Source organism: Heterodontus francisci, chromosome 4, assembly GCF_036365525.1.
Source record: "Heterodontus francisci isolate sHetFra1 chromosome 4, sHetFra1.hap1, whole genome shotgun sequence".
In the NCBI taxonomy this organism is placed as follows: Eukaryota; Metazoa; Chordata; class Chondrichthyes; order Heterodontiformes; family Heterodontidae; genus Heterodontus; species Heterodontus francisci.
This window is the reverse complement of record NC_090374.1, coordinates 49,861,028-49,878,615: the sequence shown is the minus strand read 5'-3', so window position 1 is coordinate 49,878,615 and position 17,588 is coordinate 49,861,028. Positions and strand designations below refer to the sequence as shown.

General features: G+C 45.1%; 1 protein-coding gene across 3 annotated transcripts in view; it reads left to right on the top strand.

Annotated features, from left to right (window-relative positions):
• The window catches only part of iqgap2 (IQ motif containing GTPase activating protein 2), a 416,923-nt gene that overhangs the window by 374,773 nt on the left and 24,562 nt on the right, over positions 1-17,588 (top strand). The window lies entirely within an intron of this gene.

Below are 17,588 nucleotides of genomic sequence, written 5' to 3'. Positions count from 1 at the left end.
ACATCGGTATCAACGACATAGGCAGGAAGAGTGATGAGGTCCTGCAGGGGGAGTTTAGGGAGTTAGGTAGAAAGTTAAAAGACAGGACCTCTAGGATTGTAATCTCAGGATTACTCCCTGTGCCACGTGCCAATGAGGCTAGAAATAGGAAGATAGTGCAGCTAAACACGTGGCTGAACAGCTGGTGTAGAAGGGAGGGTTTCAGATATCTGGACCATTGGGATCTCTTCAGGGACAGATGGGACCTGTACAAGAACGACGGGTTGCATCTAAACTGGAGAGGCACAAATATCCTGGCTGCAAGGTTTGCGAGCGTCACTCGGGAGGGTTTAAACTACTGTGGCGGGGGGGTGGGAACCAGAGCAGTAGGACAGCAAGTGAAATAAACGAGGGGGAACTAGTAAATAAGGCCAGTAAGACTAAGAGGAAGAGCAGGCAGGGAGATGTTGCAGAGCACAGCGCGACTGGTGGTCTGAAGTGCATTTGTATCAATGCGAGAAGTATAACAGGTAAGGCAGATGAACTTAGAGCTTGGATTAGTACTTGGAACTATGATGTTGCTATTACAGAGACTTGGTTGAGGGAAGGACAGGATTGGCAGCTAAATGTTCCAGGATTTAGAAGCTTCAGGCGGGATAGAGGGGGATATAAAAGGGGTGGGGGACTTGCATTACTTGTTAAGGAGAATATCACAGCTGTACTGCGGAAGGACACCTCGGAGGGGTCGTGCAGCGAGGCAATATGGGTGGAGCTCAGGAATAGGAAGGGTGCAGTCATGATGTTGGGGGTTTACTACAGGCCTCCCAACAGCCAGCGGGAGGTAGAGGAGCAGCTATGTCGACAGATTTTGGAAAGATGTAAAGGGAACAGGGTTGTAGTGGTGGGCGATTTTAACTTCCCCTATATTGACTGGGACTCACTTAGTGCTAGGGGTTTGGATGGGGCAGAATTTGTAAGGAGCATCCAGGAGGGTTTCTTGAAACAATATGTAGACAGTTCAAATAGGGATGGGGCAGTACTGGACCTGGTATTGGGGAATGAGCCCAGCCAGGTGGTCGAAGTTTCAGTAGGGGAGCATTTCGGGAACAGTGACCATAATTCCATAAGTTTTAAGGTACATTTATTTATTTAGAGATACAGCACTGAAACAGGCCCTTCGGCCCACCAAGTCTGTGCTGACCATTAACCACCCATTTATACTAATCCTAGATTAATCCCATATTCCTACCCCATCCCCACCTTACCTCAATTCCCCTACCACCTACCTATACTAAGGGCAATTTATAATGCCCAATTTAACCTATCAACCTGCAAGTCTTTGGCTGTGGGAGGAAACTGGAGCACCCGGCGAAAACCCACACGGTCACAGGGAGAACTTGCAAACAGGCAGTACCCAGAATTGAACCCGGGTCGCTGGAGCTGTGAGGCCGCAGTGCCACCCACTGCGCCACTGTTGTAGACTCTTTGTCTCTAAACTAGAAACCCAGAGAATGGGTGTGAAAAGCTCTATTTTATTAAGATGGTATGTGGATGAGTGATACCTGGACGGAGTGACACCCGGATTCCATTGTCTGACAGTGGCCTGTCAGAAACTATTTATGAGGACAATGACAAGAGATACTCTGGTCACATGACAGGAACTAACTTTCTGATAAGGGGTTTTATTAAGGCATATTCTGAGCAGACGGGGCAAAAAAAAATCTATGCCAACAAAAAGAAAACTCTAAAATAAAAGCAAAATACTGCGGATGCTGGAAATCTGAAATAAAAAGAAGAAATGCTGGAACCACTCAGCAGGTCTGGCAGCATCTGTGGAAAGAGAAGCAGAGTTAACGTTTCGGGTCAGTGACCCTTCTTCGGAATTGACAAATATTAAAAATGTCACAGGTTACAAGCAAGTGAGGTGGGGGTGGGGCAAGAGATAACAAAGGAGAAGGTGCAGATTGGACAAGGCCACATAGCTGACCAAAAGGTCATGGAGCAAAGGCAAACAATATGTTAATGGTGTGTTGAAAGCATTAGTACAGAAAAGGTGTTAACGGACTGAATATTGAACAGCAGCAAGTGCAAACATGAAAAAAAAACAGTGGGTAAGCAAATGAACAAACTAAGATGAAATGAAATAAATGCAAAAAAAAGGTTGTAAAAATATAAAAAAGAAGAAAAAAGAAAAAACAACTAAAATTCAAGTGAAATGGGGGGCTGTCATGCTCTGAAATTACTGAACTCAGTGTACAGTCCGGCAGGCTGTAGTGTGCCTAATCGGTAGATGAGATGCTGTTCCTTGAGCTTGCGTTGATGTTCACTGGAACACTGCAGCAATCCCAGGACAGAGATGTGAGCATGAGAGCAGGGGGGAGTGTTGAAGTGGCAAGCAACCGGAAGCTCAGTGTCCTGCTTGAGGACCGAGCGGAGGTGTTACGCAAAGCGGTCACCCAGTCTGCGCTTGGTCTCCCCAATGTAGAGGAGACCACACTGTGAGCAGCGAATACAGTATACTACATTGAAAGAAGTACAAGTAAATCGCTGCTTCACCTGAAAGGAGTGTTTGGGGCCTTGGATAGTGAGGAGAGAGGAGGTAAATGGGCAGGTATTACACCTCCTGCGATTGCAGGGGAAGGTGCCATGGGATGGGGACGAGGTGGTGGGAGTAATGGCGGAGTGGACCAGGGTGTTGCGGAGGGAACGATCCCTTCAGAGTGCTGACGGGAAGGGAGGGGAAGATGTGTTTGGTAGTGGCATCACGCTGGAGGTGGTGGAAATGGCGGAGGATGATGCTTTGGATATGGAGGCTGATGGGGTGGAAAGTGAGGACAAGGGGAACCCTGTCACGGTTCTGGGAGGGAGGGGAAGGGTTGAGGGCAGAGGTACGGGAAATGGGCCGGACATGGTTGAGGGCCCTGTCAACAACAGTGGGGGGAAATCCTCAGTTGAGGAAAAAGCAGGTCATACCAGAAGCACCGTCATGGAAGGTAGCATCATCAGAGCAGATGCGTCGAAGACGGAGAAACTGGGAGAATGGAATGGAGTCCTTACAGGAGGTAGGGTGTGAAGAAGTGTAGTCGAGTTAGCTGTGGGAGTCGGTGGGCTTATAATGAATATTAGTAGACAACCTATCCCCAGAGATGGAGACAGAGAAGTCGAGGAAGGGAAAGGAAGTGTCAGAGATGGACCATGTAAAGGTGAGAGAAGGGTGGAAATTGGAAGAAAGAAAATTCTGTCTAAGACCACCAACTTTAAGCCACATGTAGGCAGAGATTCGAGTTGGCCCTGAACTCGCCACCTGAGGAACCGTACTAGGGTTTCACCATTGGAACATGACTGGAGTAGAAGAAGAAACATCTGCAACTGCAAATATAAAACAACAAATCTATCCTCCTAATCCTTCAGAACTTCACATCAGCGGACAAAGAAAAAAATCACAGGCATGCATCGTTTCAAATCTTCATCCCAGAGAAAAGCAACTTGTGGATAAGGATAAGAGTAGTCCTCGGGTGAAGGTGCTAAATTGGGGGAAGGCTAATTATAACAATATTATGCAGGAACTGAAGAATTTAGATTGGGGGCGGCTGTTTGAGGGTAAATCAACATCTGCCGTGGGAGTCTTTCAAACGTCAGTTGATTAGAATCCAGGACCAGCATGTTCCTGTGAGGAGGAAGGATATGTTTGGCAAGTTTCGGAAACATTGGATAACGCGGGATATTGTGAGCCTAGTCAAAAAGAAAAAGGAAGCATTCGTAAGGGCTGGAAGGCAAGGAACAGACGAATCCCTTCAGGAATTTGAAGACAGTAGGAAGGAACTTAAGCAAGGAGTCAGGAAGGCTAAAAGGGGTTATGAAAAATCATTGGCAAACAGGATTAAGGAAAATCCCAAGGCTTTTTATACGTATATAAAGAGCAAGAGGGTAACTAGGGAAAGGGTTGACCCACTCGAGGACAGAGAAGGGAATCTATGTGTGGAGCCAGAGGAAATGGGCGAGGTACTGAATGAGTACTTTGCATCAGTATTCACCAAAGAAAAGGACTTGGTGGATGATGAGCCTAGGGAAGGAGTGTAGATAGTCTCAGTCATCTCATTGGCGGCACAGTGGCGCAGTGGTTAGCACCGCAGCCTCACAGCTCCAGGGACCCGGGTTCGATTCCAGGTACTGCCTGTGTGGAGTTTGCAAGTTCTCCCTGTGTCTGCGTGGGTTTTCTCCGGGTGCTCCGGTTTCCTCCCACATGCCAAAAGACTTGCAGGTTGATAGGTAAATTGGCCATTATAAATTGTCACTAGTATAGGTAGGTGGTAGGGAAATATAGGGACAGGTGGGGATGTTTGGTAAGAATATGGGATTAGTGTAGGATTAGTATAAATGGGTGGTTGATGTTCGGCACAGACTCGGTGGGCCGAAGGGCCTGTTTCAGTGCTGTATCTCTAATCTAATCTAAAAATTATCAAAAAGGAGGTGGTGTTGTGTGTCTTGCAAAGCATTAAGGTAGATAAGTCCCCTGGGCCTGATGGGATCTACCCCAGAATACTGAGGGAGGCAAGGGAAGAAATAGCTGGGGCCTTGACAGAAATCTTTGTATCCTCATTGGCTACAGGTGAGGTCCCAGAGGACTGGAGAATAGCCAATGTTCCTTTGTTTAAGAAGGGTAGCAAGGATAATCCAGGAAATTATAGGCCGGTGAGGCTTACGTCAGTGGTAGGGAAATTATTAGAGAGGATTCTTCGGGACAGGATTTACTCCCATTTGGAAACAAACGAACTTATTAGCGAGAGGCAGCATGGTTTTGTGAAGGGGAGGTCGTGTCTCACTAACTTGATTGAGTTTTTTGAGGAAGTGACAAAGATGATTGATGAAGGAAGGGCAGTGAATGTTATCTATATGGACTTCAGTAAAGCCTTTGACAAGGTCCCGCATGGCAGACTGGTACAAAAGGTGAAGTCACATGGGATCAGAGGTGAGCTGGCAAGATGGATACAGAACTGGCTTGGTCATAGAAGACAGAGGGTAGCAGTGGAAGGGTGCTTTTCTGAATGGAGGGATGTGACTAGTGGTGTTCCGCAGGGATCTGTTCTGGGACCTTTGCTGTTTGTAGTGTATATAAATGATTTGGAGGAAAATGTAGCTGGTCTGATTCGTAAGTTTGCGGACGACACAAAGATTGGTGGAGTTGCGGACAGTGATGAGGATTGTCAGAGGATACAGCAGGATATAGATCGGTTGGAGACTTGGGCGGAGAAATGGCAGATGGAGTTTAATCCGGACAAATGTGAGGTAATGCGTTTTGGAAAGTCGAATGCAGGTGGGAAGTATACAGTAAATGGCAGAACCCTTAGGAGTATTGACAGGCAGAGAGATCTGGCCGTACAGGTCCATAGGTCACTGAAAGTGACAACGCAGGTGGATAAGGTAGTCAAGAAGGCATACGGCATGCTTACCTTCATCAGTCGGGGCATAGAGTATTAAAATTGGCAAGTCATGCTGCAGCTGTGCAGAACTTTAGTTAGGCCACGCTTAAAATATTGCGTGCAATTCTGGTCACCACACTACCAGAAGGACATGGAGGCTTTGGAGAGGGTACAGAAGAGGCTTACCAGGATGTTGCCTGGTCTGGAGGCATTAGCTATGAGGAGATGTTGGATAAACTCGGATTGTTTTCACTGGAGCGACGGTGGTGGAGGGCGATATGATAGAGGTTTACAAAGTTATGAGCGGCATGGACAGAGTGGATAGTCAGAAGCTTTTTTCCAGGGTGGAAGAGTCAGTTACGAGGGGACATAGGTTTAAGGTGAGAGGGGCAAAGTTAAGAGGGGATATGCGAGGCAAGTTCTTTACACAGAGGGTGTGAGTGCCGGGGGAGGTGGTGGAAGCAGGTACGATAGCGACGTTTAAGAGGCATCTTGACAAATATATGAATAGGAAGGGAATAGAGGGATACGGTCCCCGGAAGTGCAGAAGGATTTAGTTTACGCAAACATCAAGATCGGCGCAGGCTTGGAGGGCCGAATGGCCTGTTCCTGGACTGTACTGTTCTTGTTATTTGTAGATTTTTGCGAAACATACTGCTTGGCACATTCACTTTGTAATATTGAGTGCCTGCGCCAGTTACTGTTGAAAGATTGAAGGTCAAACCCTTCAACTTGTTAACTAGAGAAGAGCTATAATCCATGAAAATACATTGGGACCCCAAAATTCAAGTTTTGATTCCCCACCTTTACATACTTTATGTGTGCTCTTCTATCCTGTGCAGTAGTTCACCCTACTGGAGTATCCAGTAAATTGCTGAGACATTCCATTCCAGCAGATGAAGTCAGTTAATGCCACACGGACTAGGGGCTAAATTTTATCAGCAGCGGCAGCCTTCCGACACAGAAGTGCTGCCGTGAGCCCCCACAATATTACGCGCGGGAGCTCATTTAAATGGACCAGGGTGGACCGTCCGCCTCTGATGAAGTAGAGGGGGCGACCGTCATGTCCCTGGCAACTGCATCCAGCTCCACCCTGCAGGCACGGCGCCATTTTTAAAGGGCTTCAAGCCCTTCAGGAAATATTTAAAGGTGCCAGTGAGCTTAAAAACATTTATAAATGTTTAATGTAACATTGAATCCCCTATCCCCCCCCCCCACACTGTGCCCTAAATACATAAATTGACCTATTTCCCCCCCCCCCCCCCAAAAAATACATTTTTGAAATTCTGAACTACCCGCCCAACCTTCAGTATCTTTGACCCTAAACCCCTTCCCACCATCCCCACAACCAATAGGAAAAGTTTTCCCCGCTGCCCCCCACCTTGCCCTGATAATTTTATTCCTCCCCCCTCCCCGCCTGTCTCGCTCGGAACTCCAACATAAAATCAGTGTGGAGCAGCCGGCGGTGGCAGGTAAGTTCATTTGCATGTTAATGTGGCTAATTTCTATATTTTAGTGAAGGCCCTGCCACTTGGTGGCAGGGGGGGTGCACCGAGGCCTCGCCACCGCCACTAATATCCGGCGGGGCCTTCGTGGCGGGTCGCTCCCGCTCACATTTTACAAGCCTACCCGCCATGACCCATCGCATTGAGGGGCTGGTAAAAGTCAGCCCTAGGGATTGAACCTGTTCTTGCATGACTCTGCCACGCTGTTAGTGAATTGAGTGGATATTCCTGTTCTTGCATGGCTCTGTGCCACACTCTTCGTGAATTTAGTCGATAATTCATCAGGGAAGTTAGATAACCTTTAATCACTGTTATTTACAATCCGATCCAAAAGGGTGTAAAAGGATGTGGAGCCAAGGTCTGCTGTTGGAATTAATATACAGATCAATGATCTCATTGAATGGCAGAACATGATCGTGGGGCTGAATAATCTACTTCCTGTATTCCTATTTGTATGGAAGTTTATCATGCTTTAAATATACTTGGGAGGAGCAGAAGTGGAGTCTATTGTACTACCATTTCTTTTATTGATCTAAAAATAGCGAAATCTGATTGTTTTACCCAAAAACCTGAAGATTGTACCACAAGGTATATTTACTTTGCAGAAAGTAAGTATATTGTTTGTTAGTTAGTTTACTTATTCGCAGCTCGCTGCTTACACCTACCTCAACCCCTCCTCCACTGCATAACGCAGCCACACTTGGGTGATCGCAACTCAATTTCTCTAATTTCCTGCTTTTTTCATTTTCTACCCTCCATATACTCTATCTTGCCCAAAACTCTGTTGCTTGCCTTCTGTCCTACACTCTCACTCTCTTACCCTCTCTATCTCCATTGAGTTGCACTAGCATATAGCACCGAGCCGAATTCCATTTAGAATGTAATTCTGCAGTTGATTTTATACCCAAATGCATCACCTTATACTTGCTAATTTCAATTCTATCTACCTTCTTTTAGCTTATGTCATCTTTATAGGATAATTTCATCTTTGAATGGCAGTGAGCCAATTAACAATATTGCCTCTGTTAAAATAGTGGACAAAATAATGAAAAAACTTAATGTGTTTGTACAGTATTATTAAATGAATAATGTAGTCGCATCTGCACTCTGAGTTCACCTTGCTACATAATGCAAAATTCACTCGTAAATATTTTTGTGGCACTTAACACCTGAAGTGATGATGTCACTGGTGTCAGGGGCCCCATTATTGGGCACCAGCAACTATTGGATGGGTGCTGCCTGCCTTTCAATTTCTGTCATATGTTTGCATTCAGGTGTATTGGGGCAAAAAGACTTGACCATCAAAGGCCAAGGAATAACTGGGACAAAGGGCCTATTACAAAGCCACCCAAGGAAATGACTGTGCCATTCAAGGATGTCTCAAAGCACTTTACAGCCAGTGAGGTGCCTTTTTTGAAGTGGCCACTGTTGTAATATATGACAGAATTTCCAATTTGTAGTTACAGTAATAAAGTGCACAGCTGCAATATGGGCATGCATGTGAAGCTTGGAAAGAGCTCTTCTGTGAATGCTGAGCACTGGCTCTGTAATGGTTTAACAAAGTGAGAGGAAACTCATTATGGTATGTATAATTTGTCCACATTCTTGGCATTTTGAAATACTGACTAGCAATATACCTTCTAATTTTTTTTTTTGCAATGCATGGCCGATTTGTTTAAGCGTGCAGGCCCTTTAAAATTTTTTGCGCACCCACATATGCATGGTAGCTTAAAGGGGCTGACTTGTGGGCAACCTGTGCAGGAACTTCCGATTGCTGTGCAATCGCACAGCTTAGAGGGAAAATTGCTGGCTAGCCTTACTTTGGCAGACTTTCTGAGGCTACTAACATTTATTTTCTTCAGCTTTTTTTTCAGCTGTTGAAAACAGCCTTGACTCTGTCCACTCCCCGCTGCCCAACAGAGCTGATGGATCTTCTGTAGAGAGGATTCCTCGGAGCTCTAATCAGGGCAACCTTCCTCAGCTGCACTACATGTAGTCCCACATCTTCTCTCCTCCCACCCAACAGTGTGCTCCCGCAGGCAGAGCCAATGCAGGTCAGAAGCTTGATGAGAATACATAACAACTACTTATATTTATAGAGCACCTTTAATAAAACATCCCGAGGTGTTACGCAGGAGTATTGTAAACAAAATATGACACCAAACCGCATCAGGGGATATTAGGTCAGATGACCAAAGGTTTGGTCAAAGAGATCGGTTTCAAGGAATGTTTTAATGGTGGATAGCTAGATGGAGAGGCAGAGAGATGTAGGGAGGGAATTCCAGAGCTGAGGGCCTAGGCAACAGAAGGCATGGCCACCAATGGTGGAGTCATTAAAATCTGGGATGTTCAAGAGGCCAGAATTAGAGGAGTGCAGACATCTGAGGGTGGTGGAGCTGGAGGAAATTACAGAGACAGGGAGGGATGAGGCAATGGAAAGATTTGAAAAAGAGGATAAGAATTTTAAAATCAAAATGTTGTTTGACTTGGAACCAATGTTGGTGAGCGACTACAGGTGTGATGGGTGAACGGGACTTGGTGCGAGTTAAGACACAGGCAGCAGAAATTTGGATGACCTCAAGTTTACAGAGGATAGAATGTGGGAGGCCAGCCAGGAGTGCATTGGAATAGTCAAGTCTTGTTGTAACAAAGGCACGAATGAAGGGTGCAGCAGTAGATGAGCTGAGATGAGTGATGTCGGGTGACGTCACGGAGGTGGAAGTAGGCAGTTTTAGTGATGGCGCAATTATGTGGTCAGAAACTCCTCTCCGGGTCAAATAAGGCTAATCTGAGGAAATCCCATGAGGTTGGCTTGGTGCAATGTCTGAAAGTGCTAATCTTTATTTGGAGCCCTTTATGATATTTAATTCTGGCATGCCGAAGATGATCGTCAAACTTCCAGGAAAGCAGACTAAAATTATAATGTTGCTCAACCCTAGCCATTTGCATTCCACAGATGATTTTTCCTTGGTTTGAACAATAGTTTATCAACAAGTAACAGGCTCCACAATCGCAGTGCTCTCTTCCTTTGCACCAAAAAGATTACCACATAAATTTGTGAATAACTGTTCATTAGGTGTGCATCATTTCGGCTTTGTTTTTTGCATCAATGACCGATATTATCTCAGCTGCATTTCAATCCAGTCCTTTTTTAAAAATTTGTTTGTGGGATGTGGGCAGTGCTGACTAGGCCAGCATTTATTGCCCATTCTCGAATTGCCCTTGAACTGAGTGACTTGCTAGACCATTTCAGAGGGCACTTAAGAGTCAACCACATCGCTGTCGGTCTGGAGTCACATGTAGGCCAAACCAGGTAAGGACAGCAGATTTACTTCCCTCAAAGACATTAGTGAACCAGATGGGTTTTTACAACAATCAACAATGTTGCCATGAGACTAGCTTTTTAATTCCAGGTTTATTAATTGAATTCACATTTCACCATCTGCCACGGCAGATGTCATCCTTGTTGTGGGTTCCGCCTTTGCTAAATTATGCTTCTGCTGCTTCATAGATGATTGAACTTAGTGATTTCCAAGCTTCATCGATACCAGCGTCGGTGCTTCCCGTTAAGGTTTTGCTGGGTAGCAAGCATTTTAGCGACAGTGCAAAGTACTGCTATTTGGCACTGTACAGTTTGATGGCTCTATTTCCAACAGTTTCAGAGTGAAGAATGTACTAAAATAGGGTTGGCTCCTAGCCCCCACTCTGTTTGGCATCTTCTCCATGCTCCTTAATTTACCTTCCCTGCAGATATGGAAGGAGTCTACTTGCATACTAGGTCAAACAGCAAGCTCTACAATCTGCCAAGGCTGAAAGACACCTCATGTCCTGATCAGAGAACTCCTCGACAATGATGATACTGTGCTAGTCACTGATGTGGGAACTCGGCTACAAAGCCCGATGGACTGTCTCTCCCATGCCTGTAACTTGTTCTCCTTGATTATAAGCTTCAAGAAAATCGTGGTCATGGGTCATCTCCACCCCTGATTACACTAAATAACACCCACTGGAAGTGGTTAGCAAATTCTGCGACCTTGGGTTCACGGTGACAATCTGTTAATTCAGAGCTCGATACATGCATAGGGAAAGAACTACCGCCTTTGGCTGACTCACGAAATGCACATGGGATAATACCAAGCTGACCCTTAGAACCAAGCTGACAGTTTATAAGGCTTGTGTTCTCAGCACCTTGCTGTATGGCTGTGAAACATGGGTGACTTACAGCTACCAGGAAAAGAAGCTCAATAATTTCCATCTTCACTGTGTGCAGTGCATTATGGGTATATCCTGGCAGGACAAAATCACAAATGCAGCAGTCTTCTCTAAGGCAGAGCTCCTAAGCGTGTTGGCAGTAATCAAACAGAGGCGGCTTCTGTGGATTGGACACGTCCACAGGATGGAAGATGGTCGCATTATCCAAGGACCTACTGTATGGTGAGGTAGCCGGGGCCAGACGACCAGTGGGGTACCCAAAGCTCCGCATCAATGATCTTTGCAAGCATGACTTGAAGGCCCTAAAGGTTGACTATCTCACTAGAGTCACCAGCTAGCAATAGAGGAAAATGGCGACACATCCAGTGGACTGGTGTGTGCCACCACAAAGACCAGTTGCTACAGCAACTTGGCAACAGGCGCGAACACCTAAAGCAATAATTCTCAGCATCACTTGGCAGCTTCACTTGCAGCACTTGTGGTAGAACCTGCCTCTCAAGGATTGGCCTTCACAGCCATCAACAAAGGTGCACCAAGAGAAGACACCCCACCTAAATGGATTGTTTGCTGCGTGTCCATCATCTTTCTCAGATGGAAGGATGCCAACCAACCAACCTGTTCATTCTGTGGAAAGATGGGAAAAGTACAAGGACAAATTGTTTCCAATTCTAACAAAGTTTGTGATGAAAATGAAAGCGTTGCCAAAGTAAATCTAGTTGTTATTCAGTCAAATGTTCCATGCTGAGATGCAGTTCAATGGTTTGAATGAAATGCTGCAAAATAATTGGACAAATGCAGCAGCCCTCATTGGAAAAATGTTTCCGGGTTCTCAGTCGAAGAAGCTGTCGTAAATGATGTCAGAAACTTTTAAGTAACAAAACTGAGCGAAAAATATAAACATGTCTTGGGAATATCTTTGTCTACTGGGTAGGCACAAAAGGCAAAAAATAGAATACTGATTCAGTCTCAACTGGAGTATTGTGTCCAGTTCTGGGCACCACACTTTAGGAAAGATGTGAAGGCATTAGAGAGAGTGCAGAAAAAGATTCACGAGAATGGTTCCAGGGATGAGGAACTTCAGTTAAGTGGATAGATTGGTAGATAATATTAATACCCCTAAACCTCTGAGAAAGATATCCTTCAAGGTCTCCAGGATGCTGCTCGAAAGAAATCTGTAGGTATTTTTGATGTCTGCCTTCGTTCTCCAACCTTTAGTATGTGATCCCATGTTAAGGCCCTCAGTGGCCTACAAGCTTCTCTGTTGGGGGTATTTATGCCAATGATCCTGTAAGGAGGACTCCAGGATGTGCTGCATCATTGAATAGCTTGGTATTTCATGGTTCCACAGAGATGACATTGGACTCCATCATTGTCCCAGCCAATTGCTACACGTTGTGAGATAGTACTCAAAGCCCCCAATGTACATGATCCTAGAGTGAGAGTTATACAGCACAGAAGCAGGCCCTTTGGCCCACCGTGTCCATCAAGCCTACGTAGTCTAATCCCAGCACTTGGCCCGTAGCCTTGTATGCTTTGGTGTTTCAAATGCTCATCTAAATACTACTTAAATGTTGAAAGTTCCTGCCTCTACCACCCCTGCAGGTAGTGTGTTCCAGATTCCAATCACCATCTGGGTGAAAAAAGCTTTCATCAGATCCCCTCTAAACCTTCTTCCCCTTACCTTAAATCTATGCCCCCTGGTTATTGACACCTCCACTAAGGGAAAAAGTTTCTTCCTATCTAACCTATCTGTCCCCCTCATAAATTTGTATACCTCAATCAGGTTCCCCCCTCAGCCTTCTCTGTTCTAAGGAAAACAACCCTAGCCTATCCAGTCTGTCTTCATAACTGAAATGCTCCAGCCCAGGCAACATCCTGGTGAATCTCCTCTGCACCCTCTCCAGTGCAATCACATCCTTCCTTGTAGTGTGGCGACCAGAACTGTACACAGTATTCCAGCTGTGGCCTGACTAGCATTTTATATAGCTCCATCATAACCTCCCTGCTCTTATATTCTATGCCTCAGCTAATAAAGGCATATGCCTTCCTACCCACCTTATCTACCTATGCTGCTGCCTTCAGTGATCTATGGACAAGAACACCAAGGTCCCTCTGTACTGCCTAGGGTCCTACCATCCATTGTATATTCCCCTGCCTTGTTAGTCCTCCCAAAATGCATCACCTCACACTTCTCAGGATTAAATTCCATTTGCCACTGCTCTGCCCATCTTACCAGTCCATCTATATCACACTGTAATCTAAGGCTTTCCTCCTCACTATTTATGACCCTACCGATTTTCATGTCATCTGTGAACTTACTGATTATACCTCCTATATTCATGTCTAAATCCATCCTTCTCTTCCAGGCAGGACCTCTGAGATCCACATACATCTGTGCTAGGGACTGACTTTTCTTTAGTCTCCACTGATGATCAGGTTACTGTCCTACTGCCACAACCTCTGGCTTCCTTGTGTATAGTGACACACCCAATGACAATTTCAATTTGCATTGTCTTTTTTTTCCTGGCTGGTATGTGCTAGCGATTGGGTGAATGATGGAGTGGTGCAATTTCTGTTGGCACTTCCTAGCGTTGATGGCCTGGAATGCAGCCTTCTGGCCATCTTACAGAGAAACTCATATTTTTGCTTCTGTAGAGATAAAAAATAATAGAATTTCAGCTATATGAGGTTAGTATTAGGTGAATACTGCTTCAAAAGCTTGTTCAAAGTGGTATGTTTTTAAGGAGTGTAGAGGAGGGGAAAGAGGTTTATGGGAGGAATTGCAGAGCTTAGGGCCTGGACAGCTGAACACATGACCATCAACCGTGGGGTGAAGGAAATCAGGGATGCAGAAAAAGCCTGAATTGGAAGAATGCAGAGTTCTCTGAGGGTTGCGGGGCTGGGAGAGGTTACAGAGCTAGGGAGAGGCAAGACTATGGAGTGATTTTCAACACAAGGATGAGAAATTTAAATTTGAGGCATTGTTGGACTGGGAGCCAATGTAGGTCAGCAAGCACTGTTTGGGTGAATGGGACTTGGTGTGGGTTAGGATATGGGCACCATAGTTATGGATGAACTCAGCATACCTACATTAAATAATCCCCATAAAGTTTCCTTAAATTCTCAAGTTTTTATCTAGGAAGCACAAGCCTCCTGGGGTTGCGGAGCCTTCAACCCCTCCCTCTTCTGCTTTTGAGGATCTCCATGGCCTCTTCCTCATGAGGCCTCAACACCCTGAAGTTTGCTGCTCCTCTATATATTTATTATAAACTTTAAAAAAAAAAACTTTTTAAAATGCATGGAGTTTGTTTTTAATCACAATGGAGAAATTTGACATTCCACAAATGTAAAATTAGCTTTTCAGGACCAATGAGGGTGTTTAGCAGTAATTATGAAGTTAGGACACTGTTTAAAAAAACTAGTTACACCCCAATTCACAAGTTGTAACTTTTTCAAGGGTTTTGCAAGGCTAACAGTGTAAAAGTAGAAGTTTTCACTAATTCACATTGCAATTGAGGGATAGGGGATCCTCACCAGTGCACCCTCTGGAGGAGCGTGGAATCAATGAGCTCCACGTCTGTATTTCTATGTTGTTCTGCATATGTGCAAACTCCCAAAGTTATGCCGTCATAGCCATGTGAGAAATTTGACATGAAAGAATACATTTCACAAAGCATGTATGCATGCATGGATATAAGTGAGAGAAGGTGATTTTGGAGCGATCTCTGTGAAACTGCAACTGTTGATTCCTTTCCAACTGCGACGCCTCACAGGGGAGTTCTACATTTAGAGCATGCAGTGCACTCTAACCCCTGTTATTCTATGGTACTAACTAGTCTTAACATAGAGAGAGCAATTTTCAACTGCCACTTACCCATTTCTCACATGAAAAACAGGATGAGTGAGACAGCTATCGGAAAAGGCAATTTTATTGTCACCTGTATTTTGTAGTAGGCTGCATGCAGTATAAAACAGTGTATCCTATAAATCATTATGAAAATTGCCATGAAGAATACAAAGACAGGTTTAGAGTACATGTCTGTAAATGCACGAAGTGTGGTGAATAAGGTTGGTAAGCTACAAGCACAAAAAGCCATGTGGTAATATGATGTCGTGGCAATAATGGAAGTGTGGCTTAAAAATGATGAGGACTGGGTGCTTAATATTGAAGGATACAAAGTGTTCAGAAAACATAGGGAAGAGGAAGGGAAAAAGGGAGGAGGGGTGCCAGTACTGATTAGGGAAGGCATTGAAGTATTGGAAAGAGAGGATGTCCTTGAGGGGGCAAAGACAATCTATTTGGTTAGAGTTGAGAAGCAAAAATGCTATGATCTCTTACTGGGGGTATTCTGTCGGCCTCCAAATAGTGAGAGAGGTAGAGAAGCAAATCTGCAGGGAACTATAGAGCGGTGATATTATGGGCTTTATCCTTTGGCCTCCTTGTCTCGAGGGACAATGGGTAAGTGCCTAGAGGTGGTCAGTGGTTTGTGGAGCAGTGCCTGGAGTGGCTATAAAGACCAATTCTAGAGTGTCAGACTCTTCCACAGGTGCTGCAGATAAAATTGGTTGTTGGGGCTGTTACACAGTTGGCTTTCCCCTTGCACTTCTGTCTTTCTTCCTGCCAATAGCTAAGTCTCTTCAACTCGCAACTCTTTAGCCCCGCCTTTATGACTGTCCGCCAGTTCCGGCGATCATTGGCAACTGACTCCCACGACTTGTGATCAATGTCACAGGACTTCATGTCACGTTTGCAGATGTCTTTAAAGCGGAGACATGGATGGCCGGTGGCTCTGATACCAGTGACAAACTCGCTGTACAATGTGTCCTTGGGGATCCTGCCATCTTCCTTGCGGCTCAGTAGGGTGTATAAGCTGGGGATGTTGGCCGCCTCGAGGACTCCTGCGTTGGCGATACAGTCCTGCCTCCTGATGCCAAGGATTCCCCAGAGGCAGCGAAGATGGAATGAGTTGAGACGTCACTCTTTGCTGACATACATTGTCCAGGCCTCGCTGCTGTAGGGCAAGGTACTGAGGAAACAGGCTTGAAACACTCGGACTTTTGTGTTCTGTGTCAGTGTGCCATTTTCCCACACCCTCTTGGCCAGTCTGGACATAGCAGTGGACGCCTTTCCCATGCGCTTGTTGATTTCTGCATCGAGAGACAGGTTACTGGCAATAGTTGAGCCTAGGTAGGTGAACCTTTGAACCACTTCCAGAGCGTCATCGCCGATGTTGATGGATGGAGCATTTCTGACGTCCTGTCCCATGATGTTTGTTTTCTTGAGGCTGATAGTTAGGCCAAATTCGTTGCATGCAGCCACAATCCTGTCGATGAGTCTCTGCAGACACTCTTCTGTGTGGGATGTTAATGCAGCATCATCAGCAAAGTGGAGTTCCCTGATGAGGACTTTCCGTACTTTAGTATTCGCTCTAAAATGGGCAAGGTTGAACAACCTGCCATCTGATCTTGTGTGGAGGAAAATTCCTTCTTCTGAAGACTTGAACGCATGTCAGAGCAGCAGTGAGAAGACGATCCCAAACAGTGTAGGTGCAAGAACACAGCCCAATTACCCAAATATCGATTGCAATAATGTTAGAGTAAAGGGAAAGGAGGGGGAGGAATTTCTGAAATATGTTCAGGAGAACTTCCTTGGCCAGTATGTTCTCAATCCAACTAAGAAGGAGACATTTGTTAGATCGGATACTGAGGAATGAGGTGGGCCAAGTGGACCAAGTGTCTGTGGGGGAACACTTGTCTAAGAGTGATTGTTGTATCATAAGGTTTAGAATAGTAATGGAGAAGAGCAAAGGAACAATCTAAAGTATAAATTCTAACTTGGAAGAGGGCTAACTTCAATGGGATGAGAGGGGATCTAGCCAAGGTAAAATTGAACCAAAGACTGCCAGGCAAAACTATAACAGAACAATGGCTGATTTTTAAGGAGGAGTTGTTTCAGATACGGGCAAGATACATTCCAGCAAGGGCAAATAGTTGGGGAGGCAAAGCCAGGGCTCCTTAGATGACGAGGGAGGTAAAGAATATGAAGCATGTCAGGTGAATTCTTCAAGCAAGAACAAGGCCAAATACAATAGGTTGAAAGGGGGAGTGAAGAGGAAAATAAGACTGACAGAGTATGAGAATAGAATGGCAGTCAACATAAAAGGGAAGCTAAAATCATCTGCCATGTAAATAGTAAGCAGGTAGCATGAGGTGGGATGGATCCTACTGGGGACAAAGAGGGTGATATATGCTTAAAAGCACAGAGTAAGGCTAGAATACTTGAGTACCTGGATTGGTTTTTTACTAAGGAAGAGAATACTGACAAAGTATCGGTAGAAGCAGCAATGATGGAGGCAATGGATAGGGTGAAATTGATCGACAGGATGTACTGAAAATATTGGCTATGCTTAGAATGAATAAGTTGCCTGGTCCGGATGGCTTGCATCCTACATTGCTAAAAGAAGTGAAGGTG